This window comes from Nerophis ophidion, linkage group LG11 (genome assembly GCF_033978795.1).
Source record: "Nerophis ophidion isolate RoL-2023_Sa linkage group LG11, RoL_Noph_v1.0, whole genome shotgun sequence".
Taxonomy (NCBI): Eukaryota; Metazoa; Chordata; class Actinopteri; order Syngnathiformes; family Syngnathidae; genus Nerophis; species Nerophis ophidion.
The window spans coordinates 21,135,592-21,153,227 of NC_084621.1; the positions used below are offsets into that span (position 1 = coordinate 21,135,592).

Here is a 17,636-nt window from a genome sequence, read left to right on the forward strand (position 1 = left end):
AGGGAAACGTTTAAATCAAGTCTAAAATTTAAAAAAAGACAAGCCTTGTGACTGTGTGTACGAGGGGAAAAGTCATGACTGAAAACAGGAATTATAAACACAAGTGCTCGTCCAAGTTTAACAAATCTCATGACATTTGAGATTTTAATAAGGGACACGATCTGACATTGTGTCAAAACTTTTAACAAACATGTTTTAATTCACACCTGAAGGAAGCAGTGAATCCAAATTTGGGTTAAAAGTGCAAAGTTTTAACCCAGTTTCAGATTGTGTCCCCTATTAGAACCTCACATTTTATTTGAGATTTGTTCGGCTATCCTGTTGTATGGTTTGTTGGTCTTGGACAAGTCCTTGTGTTAAAATTATAACTCCTGTTTTCAGTCATGACTTTTCCCCTCGTACACCAGGGACGTCACTAGACCTAATACTGTACTGGGGCACACCTGGGGCACAAATAATTCATGTGAGCGTACAAAGCGCGCAAGCAAAAAAAATTTTAGCACTTATTTATAAAAAAAAATACACAAATAGTGCTTTAAACTATGAAATCATACCAGATTATGTTGTATGGATCTTTGATCTGTCATCCTCTCTCTCTCTCTCTAACTCTCTCTCTCTCTCTCTCTTTCTCTCTCTCTCAACTGAAGTCTCATCCACACGTGAATAAATTACCATATTAATTAGCCATGTGCTCATTGTTACGTGGAGTGAATACAGCAGCAATCAGTTACCATACTAAGTAGTATGTGCGCTGTTGTCTATGTTATGTAGACTTATCAATAACAGTATTATTAATGATTACCATATTACTTAATTTACCGTAAATTGGTTCCACCAAGACTTGACCTTGGATCACTGGATTCAAAGTCCAGAGTGCTAACCATTACACCATGCAATCTGTATTTAAATACAAAAATATCATGCAGTAAAGAGGACTTGAATGGATATAATAGATTTGTTCATGAAAATGGTAGTAAATTAAAATGTTGGTCAAAAGTTTGCCACAACATTTCAGATTGTGTCCCCTAATTTCACATTTCATGAGATCAGTTGGGGAAATATGTATGCAGGGCTTGTTGGTCTAGTCGTGTGATTCTCGCTTCGGGTGCAAGAGGTCCCGGGTTCAATTCCCGGACAACCCCTCTTTAGTACTCCTTTTTGCAATCATAACTTTCTTCCTCATTCACACAGTTGTCATTGTATTTGTGACTTTAGGCTTGATTTGAACATTTTTTTTTTCAAACATCACACACTCAAGTGATCAATAAGTATAAAAGTGCAATAAGGTAATCAAGTTTCAGATTGTGTCCCCTATTAAAATTTGACTTTTCATGAGATTTTCTGGAAAGACTTGTTCCAGGTCTTGTTGGTCCACTCCTGTATTTTTGCTTCAAGTATGAGAGACCCTGGTATCAAATCCTGGACAAGGTCTAAAGTTTTTAAGTCCTGTTTTCAGTCAGTACTTTGTACCTCATACTCACTTAGTCATATTTATTTTTACTTTTGACCTAAAACTTGATTTTAAATTTCGACCTATGTTTTTCAGACATCACACACTCAAGGGATCAATGACAATCTATCAAATCCAATCAAGTACTGTGTACTGTAGGATCACATTGTTTTACATGTACATTTACAGGTTCCATGGTGTAATGGTTAGCACTCTGGACTCTGATTCCAGTGATCCAAGTTCAAGTCTTGGTGGAACCTTCTTGAAACATTGAAGCGAAAAGTGTTCAGTATCACTCTCCTTTAATTAATGCTTCTGTGAAAAATGCAAATAAACAACATTTCTGTGAAGAATAGTTCCTTGTCCATTTTTCAGATTCAGTCCCTTATATGTTTATGAGTCATGTTTTTATTCCTACCTTTTTCCCTCGTACACGCAGTTTTCTTTTTATGTGATTTTAAACTTGATTTTAAACTTTCTAAGCTACATAATATTACTGTACAAAAAGAAAAATATTATTAATAAAGTGAATTCAACAGAAGAATGCGAACTCGCACATCGTTACAGTTTTTTTAATTGATTTATTTGAAGTGTCGCACCATCTCGTGATATGAATTTCTTTGGCAAAATTCAAACGCCCAACGTGGGGCTCGAACCCACGACCCTGAGATTAAGAGTCTCATGCTCTACCGACTGAGCTAGCCGGGCCTGCATGGGTGACCCTGATAACGTTTCGTGTTGACGGTGTTTTGTGTTATGATGTTTCATGATTTGGGTCGCGGTATTTCATGTTGCCCCGTTTGGTGTCACAACTGTTGCAGCATTTCGTGTTGCAATATTTTTACCCCGACATTTCGTGTTGTCGGCATTTCATGTTGCAGCGTTTTGGGTTGAGCCATTTTAGTTTTCAGTTGCAGCATTTTGAGCTTTTGCCGTAAAAGTTTGATGGATTTCATGTCACGTTGTTACGTGTTGCGGCGTTTCTTAGCTACATTTGCGCTCTTTATTGATTATTACAGTACGAAATCAAAACATGTTATAAATTAAGTAAGTTTAACAGAAGAATGAGTACTCGCACATCGCTACAGTTTTTTCTTTATTGATTTATTTGAAGTGCCGCACTGTCTCATGTTGAATTTCCTTGGCAAAAGTCAATCGCCCAACGTGGGGCTGGAACCCTCGACCAGAAACTTCAAAGTCCCCTGTTCTATCGACTGAGCTGAATCCAGAACCGTGGTAAATTATTCATACTGTGCAAAAATGTTCATGTAGTATTTTGTGTTACAACGTTTCGTGTTGATGGCGTTTTGTGTTATAATGTTTCATGATTTGGGTCGCGGTATTTCATGTTGCCCCGTTTGGTGTCACAGCCTCTGCAGGATTTTGTGTTGCGATGTTTCGTGCCACGACATTTCGTGTTTTCGGCATTTCATGTTGCGTTGTTTCATGTTGCAGCGTTTTGCGTTGAGCCATTTTAGTTTTCGGGTGCAGCATTTTGGGCTTTTGCCATTTAATATTTCATACATCAAACACTCAAGAGATCAATAAAAACATCCGAAATAAATACAGTTGTGTCTCAATTTACGAGCTCTATTTGTTCTAGGACTGAGGTGGTAAACCCTCAGTTTATTTCTATGCTGAGTAAGAAGGACCATCAAGACAGAATAGGAATAAAGAGGGGGATGTATCCCTTTCACATTCCAATGACTAAAACAATACAGACTTCTCTAGACAAAGAGAAACTGGTATACAGAATATATATTGAAAAGTACTAGCTGATCCAAACATGACTATGAATAAAGAAAGGACTCTTAAACATTTATGAATTCTCCAAAATATTTTGTCAATAACAGTATTATTAATGATTACCATAGTACTTAATTTACCGTAAATTGGTTCCACCAAGACTTGACCTTGGATCACTGGATTCAAAGTCCAGAATGCTAACCATTACACCATGGAACCTGTATTTAATCAGAAAATATCATGCGGTAAAGAGGACTTGAATGGATATAATAGATTTGTTCATGAAAATGGTAGTAAATTAAAATGTTGGACAAAAGTTTGCCACAACATTTCAGATTGTGTCCCCTAATTTCACATTTCATGAGATCAGTTGGGGAAATATGCATGCAGGACTTGTTGGTCTAGTCGTATGATTCTCGCTTCGGGTGCGAGAGGTCCCGGGTTCAATTCCCGGACAAGCCCTCTTTAGTACTCCTTTTTGCAATCATAACTTTCTTCCTCATTCACACAGTTGTCATTGTATTTGTGACTTTAGGCTTGATTTGAACATTTTTTTTTCAAACATCACACACTCAAGGGATCAATAAGTATAAAAGTGCAATAAGGTAATCAAGTTTCAGATTGTGTCCCCTATTAAAATCTGACGTTTCATGAGGTTTTCTGTAAAGACTTGTTCCAGGTCTTGTTGGTCCACTCCTGTATTTTTGCGTAAGGTACGAGAGACCCTGGTATCAAATCCTGGAAAAGCTCTAAAGTTTTTAAGTCCTGTTTTCAGTCAGTACTTTGTACCTCGTACTCAGTCGTATTTATTTGTACTTTTGACCCAAAACTTGATTTTAAACTTCGACCTATGTTTTTCAGACATCACACACTCAAGGGTTCAATGACAATCTATCAAATCCAATCAAGTACTGTGTACTGTAAGATCACATTGTTTTACATGTACATTTACAGGTTCCATGGTGTAATGGTTAGCACTCTGGACTCTGAATCCAGTGATCCAAGTTCAAGTCTTGGTGGAACCTTTTTGTAACCTTGGAGTGAAAAGAATTCAGTATCACTGTCATTTGATTAATGCTTCTGTGAAAAATGCAAATAAACAACATTTCTGTGCAGAATAGTTCCTTGTCCATTTTCAGATTGTGTCCCTTATATGTTTATGAGTCATGTTTTTATTCCTACCTTTTTCCCTCTCACACACAGTTGTCTTTTTATGTGATTTTAAACTTGATTTTAAACTTTCTAAGCTACATATTATTACTGTACAAAAAGAAAAATTTTATTGATAAATTGAATTCAACAGAAGAATGCGAACTCGCACATCGTTACAGTTTTTTTAGTTGATTTATTTGAAGCGTCGCACCGTCTCGTGAATTGAATTTCTTTGGCAAAATTCCAACGCCCAACGTGGGGCTCGAACCCACGACCCTGAGATTAAGAGTCTCATCCTCTACCGACTGAGGTAGCCTGGACAACCTTGATAAGGGAGTGATACCGTTCGAAAATGTTCATGTAGCATTTTTTGTTGCAACGTTTCTTGTTGACAGTGTTTTGTGTTATGATGTTTCATGATTTGGGACGCGCTATTTCGTGTTGCGCCGTTTGGTGTCAAAGCATTTTGTGTTGTGACATTTCGTGCCACGACATTTTGTGTTGTCAGCATTTCATGTTGCGTTGTTTCATGTTGCAGCGTTTTGCTCATCGTTACAGGTTTTTGTTTATTTATTAGAAGTGTGGCCGTGTTTGTGTTGAATTTCTTTGGAAAAAAATGTAACCGCCCAACGTGGGGCTCGAACCCACGACCCTGAGATTAAGAGTCTCATGCTCTACCGACTGAGCTAGTCGGGCATGCATCGTTTACCTTGAAAATTACTTGTGACTGTACAAAAATATTCATGTAGCATTTTGTGTTACATCGTTTCGTGTTGATGGCGTTTTGTGTTACGGTCATGTTGCAGCTGTTGTAGCATTTTGTATTGCGACGTTTCGTGTTGTCGGCATTTCATGTTGCAGCGTTTTGGGTTGAGCCATTTTAGTTGGTAGAAGAATGCAAACTCGCAAATCGTTACAGTTTTTTTTTATTGATTTATTAAAAGTGTCACATGTCTCGTGTTGAATTTCCTTGGCAATATTCAATCGCCCAATGTGGGGCTCGAACCCACGACCCTGAGATTAAGAGTCTCACGCTCTACCTTAATGAATGACTGTTAGTGCCACGACATTTCGTGTTGTCGGCATTTCATCTTGCGTTGTTTCATGTTGCAGCGTTTTGGGTTGAGCCATTTTAGTTTTCGGGTGCAGCATTTTGAGCTTTTGCCATTTAATATTTCATACATCAAACACTCAAGAGATCAATAAAAACATCCGAAATAAATACAGTTGTGTCTCAACTTACGAGCTCTATTTGTTCTAGGACTGAGGTGCTAAACCCTCAGTTTATTTCTATGCTGAGTAAGAAGGACCATCAAGACAGAATAGGAATAAAGAGGGGGATGTATCCCTTTCACATTCCAATGACTAAAACAATACAGACTTCTGTAGACAAAGAGAAACTGGTATACAGAATATATATTGAAAAGTACTAGCTGATCCAAACATGACTATGAATAAAGAAAGGACTCTTAAACATATATGAATTCTCCAAAATATTTTGTCAATAACAGTATTATTAATGATTACCATAGTACTTAATTTCCCGTAAATTGGTTCCACCAAGACTTGAACTAGGATCACTGGATTCAAAGTCCAGAGTGCTAACCATTACACCGTGGAACCTGTATTTATATACAAAAATATCATGCGGTAAAGAGGACTTGAATGGATATAATAGATTTGTTCATGAAAATGCTAGTAAATTAAAATGTTGGTCAAAAGTTAGCCACAACATTTCAGATTGTGTCCCCTAATTTCAAATTTCATGAGATCAGTTGGGAAAACATGCATGCAGGGCTTGTTGGTCTAGTCGTATGATTCTCGCTTTGGGTGCGAGAGGTCCCGGGTTCAATTCCCGAACAAACCCTCTTTAGTACACCTTTTTGCAATCATAACTTTCTTCCTCATTCACACAGTTGTCATTGTATTTGTTACTTTAGACTTGATTTGAATATTTTTTTTCAGACATCACACACTCAAGGGATCAATAAGTATAAAAGTGCAATAAGGTAATCACGTTTCAGATTGTGTCCCCTATTAAAATCTGACGTTTGATGAGATTTTCCGGAAAGTCTTGTTCCAGGTCTTGTTGGTCCACTCCTGTATTTTTGCTTAAGGTACGATAGACCCTGGTATCAAATCTTGGACAATCTCTAAAGTGTTCAAGTCCTGTTTTCAGTCAGTACTTTGTACCACTTTTGGGTTGAGCCATTTTAGTTTTCGGATGCAGCATTTTGTGCTGTTGGTGTTTAAGTTTGATGCGTTTCATGTCACGTTGTTATGTGCTGCGGTGTTTCTTCGCCACATATGCGCTCTTTATTGATTATTTCTCTACAAAAAGAAAAACATTATTAATTAAATGAGTTTAGCAGAAGAATGCGAACTTGCACATCGCTACAGTTTTTTTTTATTGATTTATGAGAAGTGGAACACCGTCTCATGTTGAATTTCCTTGGCAAAATTGAATCGCCCAACGCGGGACTCGAACCCACGACCCTAAGATTAAGAGTATCATGCTCTACCGACTGAGGTAGCCGGGCCTGCATTTGGCCCCTCGAGGAGTGATTGTTACCGTACAAAAATATTCAAGTAGCATTTTCTGTTTGAACGTTTCGTGTTGATGGCGTTTTGTGTTACGATGTTTCATGATTTGAGCCGCGCTATTTCATGTTGTCCGCATTTCATGTTGCAGCGTTTTGCACATCGTTACAGTTTTTTTAATTTATTTTTTTATTAGAAGTGTAGCACTGTCCCGTGTTGGATTTCCATGGCGAAAAATTCAACCACCCAACATGGGGCTCGAACCCACGACCCTGAGAATAAGAGTCTCATGCTCTACCGACTGAGCTAGCCAGGCTCACATATTCTAATCTGATAATTAAAAGTTACTGTACAAAAATATTCATGTAGCATTTTGTGTTACATCGTTTCGTGTTGATGGTGTTTTGTGTTACAGTCATGTTGCGCCATTTGGTGTTGCAGCTGTTGTAGCATTTTGTATTGCGACGTTTCGTGTTGTCAGCGTTTTGGGTTGAGCCATTTTAGTTAGTAGAAGAATGCAAACTCGCACATCGTTACCGTTTTTTTTATTGATTTATTTGAAGTTACGTTGTTTCATGTTGCAGCGTTTTGGTTTGAGCCATTTTAGTTTTCGGGTGCAGCATTTTGAGCTTTTGCCATTTAATATTCCATACATCACACACTCAAGAGATCAATGAAAACATCCGAAATAAATACAGTTGTGTCTCAACTTACAAGCTCTATTAGTTCTAGGACAGAGGTCGTAAACCCTAAGTTTATTTATGCATGAAAATGGTAGTCAATTAAAATATGTGTTAAAAGCACAGTTTCAGATATTGTCATCTATTAAAATATTTTATTTTTTTCAAAGATTTATGCCACGTTATTTTACAGGGCTTGTTGGTCTAGTCGTATGATTCTCACTTCGGTCAAATATTTCTCTGGTACAAACATGCGTCATTACATTTGTGACTTCAGACTTGATTTTGAACAATTTTTCAGACATCACACATTTAAGGAATCCATTAAAATCTATCAAACTAAATATAGTTGTATTATTGAAAAAATTTGCCACTTAAATCTAGCATTTTGGTTCCACCAAGACTTGAACTTGGATCACTGGATTCAAAGTCCAGAGTGCTAACCATTACACCATGGAACCTGTATATACAGGTGTAATAAAGTGATCCAACAGTACACAGTATTGATGAAATTTACCAGATTTTCATTGACACTTTGAGTGTAAGTTGTCGGGAAAAGTTTAAATAAAATCTAAAGTAAAAAGAGACAAGACTTGTGACTGTGTGTACGAGGGGAAAAGTCATGACTGAAAACAGGAATTATCATTTTAACACAAGGACTTGTCCAAGACCAACAAACCCTGCAACATGACTATCCAACATATCTCATAAAATGTGAGATTTTAAACTAAAAAATGAATTCACTACCATCTTTAAGCACGAACGAAATAAGGGTTTACAAGATCAGTCCTAGAACAATTAGAAACAACTATTTGATTTTGTAGATTTTCATTGAACCTGGTGATCCAAGTTCAAGTCTTGGTGGAACCTCCTTGTAACATTAGAGTGGTTAGCGACCAGTCTGACTTACCTTTGAATGTTTTTTGCATTAAAAGGAGTGAATCATAATTTGGATTTATAAATACAATGTAGTAGTTCATTTTCAAATTGTGCTCCTCATATGTTTATAAGTCATATTTTCAATTATAACTTTGTTACTCGTACACACAGTTGTTTCATTTGTGACTGACTTGATTTCCAACAGTTTTTAAAACAACCACTCAAGGGATCAAACACAGTGGTACCTAAATGTATGACCACAGTTTGTTCTAGGACTGAGCTGGTAACCCTTAGTTCATCTATGTATTAAAATGTCAGTGAAACTAAATATGTGTTAAAAGTGCAAAAAGGTAACCCATTTTCAAATTGTGTCTCTATTAAAATCTCACATTTTATGAGATTTGTTGGGAAATCTTGATCCAGGACTTGTTGGTGTTGTCTTTTCAGGTTCCCTAAGGGCAGGGGTCGGGAACCTTTTTGGCTGAGAGAGCCATGAAAGCCAAATATTTTAAAATGTATTTCAGTGAGAGCCATATCATATTTTTTAACACTGAATACAACTAAATGTGTGTAATCTTTTAAGTAAGACCAATATTTTTACAGTATATTAAGTCTCTAATTGTTTTTAATAACATTGTTATTTTTTGGACAGTTGCGGTAGACAACGGATGGATGGATCAAAATGCATGAGGATGTTTTATATTTTGAACGTTATTAACATCGTGATTACCAGCGGAATTATTCATTACTTATCGTGTTAAGCAATCTCAGCCAAGATTTATATGAGAGCCAGATGCAGTCATCAAAAGAGCCACATCTGGCTCTAGAGCCATAGGTTCCCAACCCCTGATGTAATTTGTACATACAGCTAGCCTAAATAGCATGTTAGCATCAATTATCTTGCAGTCATACAATGACCAAACATGCTTGATAAGCACTCCACACATTTCAATGACACCAACAAAGCTCACCTTTGAGCATTCACACACAGTTTAAAAGGTTTGGTGGACAAAATGAGACAAAGAATGAGTGGCATTAAATATGTGTTTCTCTGGTATCATTGAATAAAGTTATATATGTTAGGAAACTATGGTGATTTCAAGGACCGCAAAAATTATTAGCAAACAGTGCTCGCCAAATACTCTCATCAGAGAATCATGTTTGATATAAACACTGGGATTTCTAATAATTAGGGAGGTTTGTGTCATGTTTCCTCCTACAGAAACCTTAATAAAAAAATATCATGCTCTACCGACTGAGCTAGTCGGGCTCGCATCACCCAATCTGGTAATTAATCGTCACTGTACAATAATAATCATGTCGCATTTTGTGTTACATCGTTTCGTGTTGATGGCGTTTTGTGTTACAGTCATGTTGCGCCATTTAGTGTTGCAGCTGTTGTAGCATTTTGTATTGCGACGTTTTGTGTTGTCAGCGTTATGGGTTGAGCCATTTTAGTTAGTAGAAGAAAGCCAACTCGTACATCGTTACAGTTTTTTAATTTATTTATTTGAAGTTGCGTTGTTTCATGTTGCAGCGTTTTGGGTTGAGCCATTTTAGTTTTCTGGTGCAGCATTTTGAGCTTATGCCATTTAATATTCCGTACATCACACACTCAAGAGAAAAATAAAAAATTCTGAAATAAATACAGTTGTGTCTCAACTTACAAGCTCTATTAGTTCTAGGACTGAGGTGGTAAACCCTCAGTTTATTTATGCATGAAAATGGTAGTCAATCAAAATATGTGTTAAAAGCACAGTTTCAGATTGTGTCATCTATTAAAATATTTTATTTTTTTGTAGATTTATGCCAGATTATTTTACAGGGCTTGTTGGTCTAGTCGTATGATTCTCATTTAGGGTGCGAGAGGTCCCGGGTTCAATTCCCGGAAGAGCCCCCTAGAGTACTCAATTTTACAATCATAACTTTCTTCCTCATACAAACAGTTGTTATTGTATTTGTGACTCAAGACTTGATTTTAACATTTTTTCAAACATAACACATTCAAGGGATCAGTAACAATGGTACCTTGGTTTATGACCACAATTTATTCTAGGACTGAGTTGGTAACCTTTAGTTCATCTATGTATGAAAATGTCAGTGAAACTAAATATGTTTAAAAGTGCAATAAGGTAACCGAGTTTCAGATTGTGTCCCCTATTAAAATCACACATTCCATGAAATTTGTTGGACAATCTTGGGTCAGAGCGTGGTATATATAAACATATATTTATATACATGTAGTGATGGGCAGTAACAAGCTAGATGTAGCTGAGCTACATAGCTCAACTACATTTTCCAGTAGCATTGCAGTTACTTAGCAATTTCTTTTACGAGTAGCTTTTCTTGTAGCTTTGTTAATTTTCGACCCATATAGCGAGGTAGTTTACATCAAAGCTACATAGAGAGAAGATGAGAGAGCGAATGTACGGAGAAAATACAATGACCTTGATGATTGAGAACATCCATACGTATGGAGAAAGTCCATGATGAAAATGGTAGTAAATTAAAATGTTGGTTAAAAATGTACCATAAAATTTCATGTTTTGCCCCCAAATTTCACATTTCTTGAGATTAATAGGGGAGAGCAGATTGCAGGGTTTGTTGGTCTAGTCGTATGATTCTCGCTTCGGGTGTGATTGGCAATTCCCGGACAAACCCTCGTGTTTTTAAGTCTAATTTTTAATCATGACTTTCTTCCTCATACACACAGTTGTTGTTACATTTATGACTTTAGACTTGATTTTAACAATGTTTTCAAACAACAACCACTCAAAGGATCAATAACAATGGTACCTAAATGTATGACAACAGTTTGTTCTAGGACTGAGCTGGTAACCCTTAGTTCATCTATGTATGAAAATGTCAGTGAAACCAAATATGTGTTAAAAGTGCATTAAATTACCAAATTTTTCAGAGTATAAGTCGCGCCAGCCGAAAATGCTAAATAAAGAAGGAAAAAAACATGTATAAATCGCATTTTTGGGGGAAATGTATTTAAAAGAACCCCAACACTAAGAATAGACATTTGAAAGGCAATTTAAAATAATTAAAGAATAGTGAACAACAGGCTGAATAAGTGTACGTTATATGAGGCATAAATAACCAACTGAGAAGGTGCCTGGTATGTTAACGTAACATATTATGGTAAGAGTCATTCAAATAACTATAACATATAGAACATGCTATACCTTTACCAAACTATCTGTCACTCCTAATCGATAAATCCCATGAAATCTTATACGTCTAGTCTCTTACATGAATGAGCTACATAATATTGTTTGATATTTTACGGTAATGTGTTAATAATTTCACACATAAGTCGCTCCTGAGTATAAGTCGCACTATGAAAAAAACTGCGACTTACAGTCCGAAAAATACGGTATGTGTTTGCTGGGTAAAAGAAATGAGTAAAAAACAGGACTTAAATACATAAGAGTTAGTCCTGGAAATGAACCAAGAATCTCTCACACCCTCAGCAAGAATTGTAGACCAACAAACCCTGCAAGAAGTTTTTTTCATAAAATGTCACTATAAATGAGGGATTTTAATAGGGGACACAACCAAAAACTTGGTTACCTAATTGCACTTTTAACACATATTTAGATTCACTGACATTTTCACTTTACAAAATAGTTTCTTAATTTACAAGCTTTGTTTGTTCGAGGACTGATCTTGTAAAGCATTATTTCATTCATACACGAAAATGATAGCGAATTAAAATGTTGGATGACATTGTAACACAATTTCAGATCGTGTCACCTTTTAAAAACTCTAATTTTATGAGATTTGTCGGGTAGTCATGTTCAAGTCTTGGTGGAACCAACTCACAGTAATTTAAGTGACACATTATTCAGTAATACTGCTGTAATTAATTTGATAAATTTTATGGATCACTTGAGTGTGTGATATCTGAAAAAAATGGTCAAAATCGATCCTAAAGTCACAAATGTACAGACAACTAAGTATATAAAGGAACATTTTTGTGACTAAAAACAAGACTTGTAAACAAATAAAGAGCACAGTTTTGAAAAATGATTACAACATGGTACTTTTAGACAGAATTAAGATGTACACATTTTTTCTTGCAAAGAACTTTTAAATGGAATTGATACTGAACAAAAGATGGCTCCACCAAGACTTGAACTTGGATCACTGGATTCAGAGTCCAGAGTGCTAACCATTACACCATGGAACCTGCAAATGTACATGTAAAACAATGTGATCCTACAGTACACAGTACTTGATTGGATTTGATAGATTGTCATTGATCCCTTTTGTGTGTGCCGTCAAAATCCAAGTTTAAAATCAAGTTAAGAGTCAAAAATGGATGTGTACAAGGTATAAAGTAGTGACTGATAACAGGACATGAAGACTTCGTCGTTTGTCCAGGATTTCAACACAGGGCGTCTCTCACCCTGCGTGAGAATCCTATGACAAGAACAAAAAGCCTTTCCAAAAAACTCATGCAATGTGAGATTTTAATAGGGGACTGAATTGAAATCTTGGTTACCTTAATGCACTTTTAACACATATTTAGTTTCACTGACATTTTCATACATAGATGAACTAAGGGTTACCAGCTAAGTCCTAGAACAAACTGTGGTCATACATTTAGGTACCACTGTTACTGATCCCTTGAGTGGTTGTTGTTTTAAAACATTCCTAAAATCAAGTCTAAATTCAAAAATGTAACGACAACTGTGTGTATGAGGAAGAAAGTTATGATTAAAAATATGAGGGCTTGCCCGATGCGAGAATCATACGACTAGACCAACAAGCCCTGCATTCAAGGGAACCCAACTAATCTCATGGAATGTGAGATCAGGGGACAAAATCGGAAATTTTGTGGTGAACTTTTAACCAAAATTTAATTTACTACCATTTTCATGAAAAACTGTCAAACTAAATCGGTTATAGCCAATCAAGTACTGTTTCATGCAGGTTAATTCAGCTTAATGTACAGGTTCCATGTTGTAATGGTTAGCACTCTGGACTTTGAATCCAGTGATCCAAGTTCAAGTCTTGGTGGAACCATATTGTTATATTAGTGTTTGTTATGACCTTTCTTTGATCAGTGCATGCATGAAAAATTCAAATAATCTAAATTTAAGTGAAAAATACTTTCTTGTGACTTCTCTTTGAATGGTTTTTGATGTGAGGTAATCTGATTTTGGATTCAAAGTACAATCTTATAGTGCAGTTTCAAATTGTACTTTTATATGTTTATGAGTCATGGTTTCATTCCTAACTTTTTCCCTCGTACACACAGTTGTCTTTACATTTGTTACGTTAGACTTGATTTTGAACATTTTATGAGACCTCACACATTTAATGGATCCAGAAAAATCTATCAAACTAAAAACAGTTGTATTATAAAAGAACTTGTTACTTGAATATTGCAAGTTGGTTCCTCCAAGACTTGAACTTTGATCACTGGATTCAAAGTCCAGAGTGCTAACCATTACACCATGGAACCTGTTTATTACTCTGAGTTATCCTGCACTAAAGAGTACTTGATTGGATATAACAGATTTTGTATGACATTTTTTCATGAAAATGCCAGTAAATTAAAATGTTGGTTAAAAGTTTACCACATTTCAGATCGTGTCCCCTAATTTCACTTTCCATAAAATTAGTTGGGCAGATACATACGCAGGGCTTGTTGGTCTAGTCATATGATTCTCGCATCAGGTGCCTAAGGTCCTGCGTTCAATTCCCGGACAAGTCCTCATTTTTATGAGTACTAACCAAAACTGTATCCCTCGTACACACAGCTGTCTTACATTCATAACTTTGGACTTGATTTTAACAATTTTTTCAAACATCACACACTCAAGGGATCAATAACAGTGGGAGCTAAATTTTTAACCACAGTTTGTTCTAGGACTGAGCTGGTAACCCTTAGTTCATCTATGAATGAAAATGTCAGTCAAAATAAATAAATGTTAAAAGTGTAAAAAGGTAACCGAGTTTTAAATTCAGTCCCCTTCTTAAGTCTCAGATTTCATGACTTTTGTTGGGAAATGTTGATGCAGGGCAAGTAGGCGATGTCTTTTGAGTTTGCTTCTGGTGTGAGAGGCCTCGACAAGCTCTTAAATTTTGACTCCTGTTTTTAGTCATTACTTTTTCCCTCGTATACTTTAGTTATATGGTGATGGTTTCCAATAAGTTACCACTTAAATTTCTGCAAGTTGGTTCCACCAAGACTTGAACCTGGATCACTGGATGCAAAGCCCAGAGTGCTAAGCATTACACCATGGAACCTGTATATACACAAGTAAAATAAAGTGATCAAACAGTGAACAGTATTGATGAAATTGTATAGATTTTCATTGACACCTTAAATGTAAGTTGTCAGGAAAATGAAGGGAAACGTTTAAATCAAGTCTAAATTTAAAAAAAAAAGACAAGACTTGTGACTGTGTACACGGGGAAAAGTTTTGACTGAAAACAGGAATTATCATTCCAACACAAGGACTTGTCCAAGACCAACAAACCCTGCAACATGATTTCCCGACAAATCTCATAAAATTAGAGTTTTTAAAAGGTGACACCATCTCAAATTGTGTTACAATGTCATCCAACATTTTCATTTGCTCTCATTTTCATGCACAAATGAAATAATGGTTTCCAAAATCAGTCCTCGAACAAAGAAATCAAGAAACTATTTTGTAGAGTGAAATTGTCAATGAATCTAAATATGGGTTAAAAGTGCAATTAGGTAACCAAATTTTAGGTTGTGTCCCCTTTTGTAGTGACATTTTTTGATAAAGACTTCTTGCAGGGATTAATGCTCTACAATTCTTGCTGAGGGTGTGAGAAATTCCTCGTTCGATTACCGGACTAACTCTTATGTATTTAAGTCCTGTTTTCTGTGATTAATTTTACCCTCGCACACACATACTATATTTTTCCGACTATAAATCACAGTTTTTTTCATAGTTTGGCCGGGGGTGCGACTTATACTCAGGAGCGACTTATGTGTGAAATTATTAACACATTACCGTAAAACATCAAATAATATTATTTAGCTCATTCACGTAAGAGACTAGACGTATAAGATTTCATGGGATTTATCGATTAGGAGTGACAGATAGTTTGGTAAAGGTATAGCATGTTCTATATGTTATAGTTATTTGAATGACTCTTACCATAATATGTTACGTTAACATACCAGGCACCTTCTCAGTTGGTTATTTATGCCTCATATAACGTACACTTATTCAGCCTGTTGTTCACTATTCTTTATTTATTTTAAATTGCCTTTCAAATGTCTATTCTTGGTGTTGGGGTTCTTTTAAATACATTTCCCCAAAAAATGCGACTTATACTCCAATGCGACTTATACATGTTTTTTTCCTTCTTTATTTTGCATTTTCGGCGGGTGGACTTATACTCCAGAGCGACTTATACACCAAACAATACGGTACCTTAATGCGCTTTTAACACATATTTGGTTTCACTGACATGTTCATACCTAGATGAACTAAGGGTTACCAGCTCAGTCCTAGAACAAACTGTGGTCATACATTTAGGTACCACTGTTACCGATCCCTTGAGTGGTTGTTGTTTGAAAACATTGCTAAAATCAAGTCTAAAGTCAAAATGTAACGACAACTGTGTGTATGAGGAAGAAAGTTATGATTAAAAATGAGGGCTTGTCCGGGAATTGAACCCGGGACCTCTCGCACCCAAAGCGAGAATCATACGACTAGACCAACAAGCCCTGCAACTAACCCCATGAAATGTGAAATAAGCGGACAAAATCTGAAATTTTGTGGTAAGCTTTTAACCAAAATTTTAATTTACTACCATTTTCATGAAAAACTGTCAAACTAAATCTGTTATATCCAATCAAGTACTCTTTACCGCAAGTTGATTGAGCTTCATATGCAGGTTCCATGGTGTAATGGTTAGCACTGTGGACTCTGAATCCAATGATCCAAGATCAAGTCTTGGTGGAACCTTCTTGAAACCTTAGAGTGATTAGTGTTCTGAATCACTCTCCTTTAATTAATGCTTCTGTAAAAAATGCAATTAAACAATGTTTCTGTGAACAATAGTTTCTTGTCCATTTTCAGATTGTGTTCCTTATATGTTTATGAGTCATGTTTTCATTCTTACCATTTTCCCTGGTACACACAGTTGTCTTTTTATGTTATTTTAAACTTGATTTAAAACTTTCTTGGTTACATATGCGCTCTTTATTGATTATTACTGTACAAACAGAAAACTATTATTAATTAAGTGAGTTTAACAGAAGAAAGCAAACTCGCAAATCGTTACAGTTTTTTTAATTGATTTATTTGAAGTGTCGCACCGTCTCGTGAATTGAATTTCTTTGGCAAAATTCTAACGCCCAAAGTGGGGCTCGAACCCACGACCCTGAAATTAAGAGTCTCATGCTCTACCGACTGAGCTAGCCAGGCCTGCCTGTGGAACCGTGATAAGTGATGGTTACTCCACATGTAGCATTTTGTGTTACAACGTTTCGTGTTGATGGCGTTTTGTGTTATGATGTTTCATGATTTGGGTGGCGCTATTTCATGTTGCGCCGTTTGGTGTCACAGCTGTTGCAGCTTTTCGTGTTGCGACGTTTCGTGCCACGACATTTCGTGTTGCGTTGTTTCATGTTGCAGCGTTTTGCGTTGAGCCATTTTAGTTTTCGGGTGCAGCATTTTGTGCTGTTGAAGTTTAAGTTTGACGCGTTTCACGTCACGTTGTTAGGTGTTGCGGCGTTTCTTAGTTACATATGCGCTCTTTATTGATTATTACTGTACGAAAAGAAACATTTTATTAATTAAGTGAGTTTAACTGAAGAATATCAACTCGTACATCGTTACAGTTTTTTTTATTGATTTATGAGAAGTGGAGCACTGTCTCATGTTGCATTTCCTTGGCAAAATTTCATCACTCAACGAAGGGCTTGAGCCCACAACCCTGCGATTAAGTGACTTATGCTCTACCGACTGAGCTAGCTGGGCGCGCGTAAAGACCCTTGAGGAGTGATTGTTAACATACAAAAATATTCATGCAGCATTTTGTGTTGGAACATTTCGTGTTGATGGCGTTTTGTGTTACAATGTTTGATGATTTGGGCCGCGCTATTTCATGTTGCAGCGTTTTGCACATCCTTACAGTTTTTTTTCATTTTTTTTAATTAGAAGTGTAGCACTGTCCCGTGT

At 36.3% G+C, this 17,636-nt stretch overlaps 16 non-coding genes across 16 annotated transcripts; 5 read left to right on the forward strand and 11 right to left on the reverse strand.

The window, feature by feature from the left end:
- The first annotated feature begins 1,638 nt into the window (after positions 1-1,638).
- On the forward strand, positions 1,639-1,710 carry trnaq-cug (transfer RNA glutamine (anticodon CUG)). The gene has a single exon. It is a non-coding gene; the product is annotated as a tRNA-Gln (tRNA).
- Positions 1,711-2,085: 375 nt separating this feature from the next.
- Positions 2,086-2,158, reverse strand: trnak-cuu (transfer RNA lysine (anticodon CUU)). The gene has a single exon. It is a non-coding gene; the product is annotated as a tRNA-Lys (tRNA).
- A 1,185-nt stretch (positions 2,159-3,343) lies between these two features.
- Positions 3,344-3,415, reverse strand: trnaq-uug (transfer RNA glutamine (anticodon UUG)). Its single transcript has one exon. It is a non-coding gene; the product is annotated as a tRNA-Gln (tRNA).
- Positions 3,416-3,585: 170 nt separating this feature from the next.
- Positions 3,586-3,658, forward strand: trnap-cgg (transfer RNA proline (anticodon CGG)). Its single transcript has one exon. It is a non-coding gene; the product is annotated as a tRNA-Pro (tRNA).
- A 491-nt stretch (positions 3,659-4,149) lies between these two features.
- trnaq-cug (transfer RNA glutamine (anticodon CUG)) lies at positions 4,150-4,221 on the forward strand. The gene has a single exon. It is a non-coding gene; the product is annotated as a tRNA-Gln (tRNA).
- Positions 4,222-4,595: 374 nt separating this feature from the next.
- Positions 4,596-4,669, reverse strand: trnak-cuu (transfer RNA lysine (anticodon CUU)). The gene has a single exon. It is a non-coding gene; the product is annotated as a tRNA-Lys (tRNA).
- A 302-nt stretch (positions 4,670-4,971) lies between these two features.
- On the reverse strand, positions 4,972-5,044 carry trnak-cuu (transfer RNA lysine (anticodon CUU)). The gene has a single exon. It is a non-coding gene; the product is annotated as a tRNA-Lys (tRNA).
- Positions 5,045-5,899: 855 nt separating this feature from the next.
- On the reverse strand, positions 5,900-5,971 carry trnaq-uug (transfer RNA glutamine (anticodon UUG)). The gene has a single exon. It is a non-coding gene; the product is annotated as a tRNA-Gln (tRNA).
- Positions 5,972-7,132: 1,161 nt separating this feature from the next.
- trnak-cuu (transfer RNA lysine (anticodon CUU)) lies at positions 7,133-7,205 on the reverse strand. Its single transcript has one exon. It is a non-coding gene; the product is annotated as a tRNA-Lys (tRNA).
- Positions 7,206-7,958: 753 nt separating this feature from the next.
- Positions 7,959-8,030, reverse strand: trnaq-uug (transfer RNA glutamine (anticodon UUG)). Its single transcript has one exon. It is a non-coding gene; the product is annotated as a tRNA-Gln (tRNA).
- A 4,544-nt stretch (positions 8,031-12,574) lies between these two features.
- trnaq-cug (transfer RNA glutamine (anticodon CUG)) lies at positions 12,575-12,646 on the reverse strand. Its single transcript has one exon. It is a non-coding gene; the product is annotated as a tRNA-Gln (tRNA).
- A 767-nt stretch (positions 12,647-13,413) lies between these two features.
- Positions 13,414-13,485, forward strand: trnaq-uug (transfer RNA glutamine (anticodon UUG)). The gene has a single exon. It is a non-coding gene; the product is annotated as a tRNA-Gln (tRNA).
- A 370-nt stretch (positions 13,486-13,855) lies between these two features.
- Positions 13,856-13,927, reverse strand: trnaq-uug (transfer RNA glutamine (anticodon UUG)). The gene has a single exon. It is a non-coding gene; the product is annotated as a tRNA-Gln (tRNA).
- A 2,178-nt stretch (positions 13,928-16,105) lies between these two features.
- Positions 16,106-16,177, reverse strand: trnap-ugg (transfer RNA proline (anticodon UGG)). The gene has a single exon. It is a non-coding gene; the product is annotated as a tRNA-Pro (tRNA).
- Positions 16,178-16,346: 169 nt separating this feature from the next.
- trnaq-cug (transfer RNA glutamine (anticodon CUG)) lies at positions 16,347-16,418 on the forward strand. Its single transcript has one exon. It is a non-coding gene; the product is annotated as a tRNA-Gln (tRNA).
- A 389-nt stretch (positions 16,419-16,807) lies between these two features.
- trnak-cuu (transfer RNA lysine (anticodon CUU)) lies at positions 16,808-16,880 on the reverse strand. Its single transcript has one exon. It is a non-coding gene; the product is annotated as a tRNA-Lys (tRNA).
- Positions 16,881-17,636: the final 756 nt, after the last annotated feature.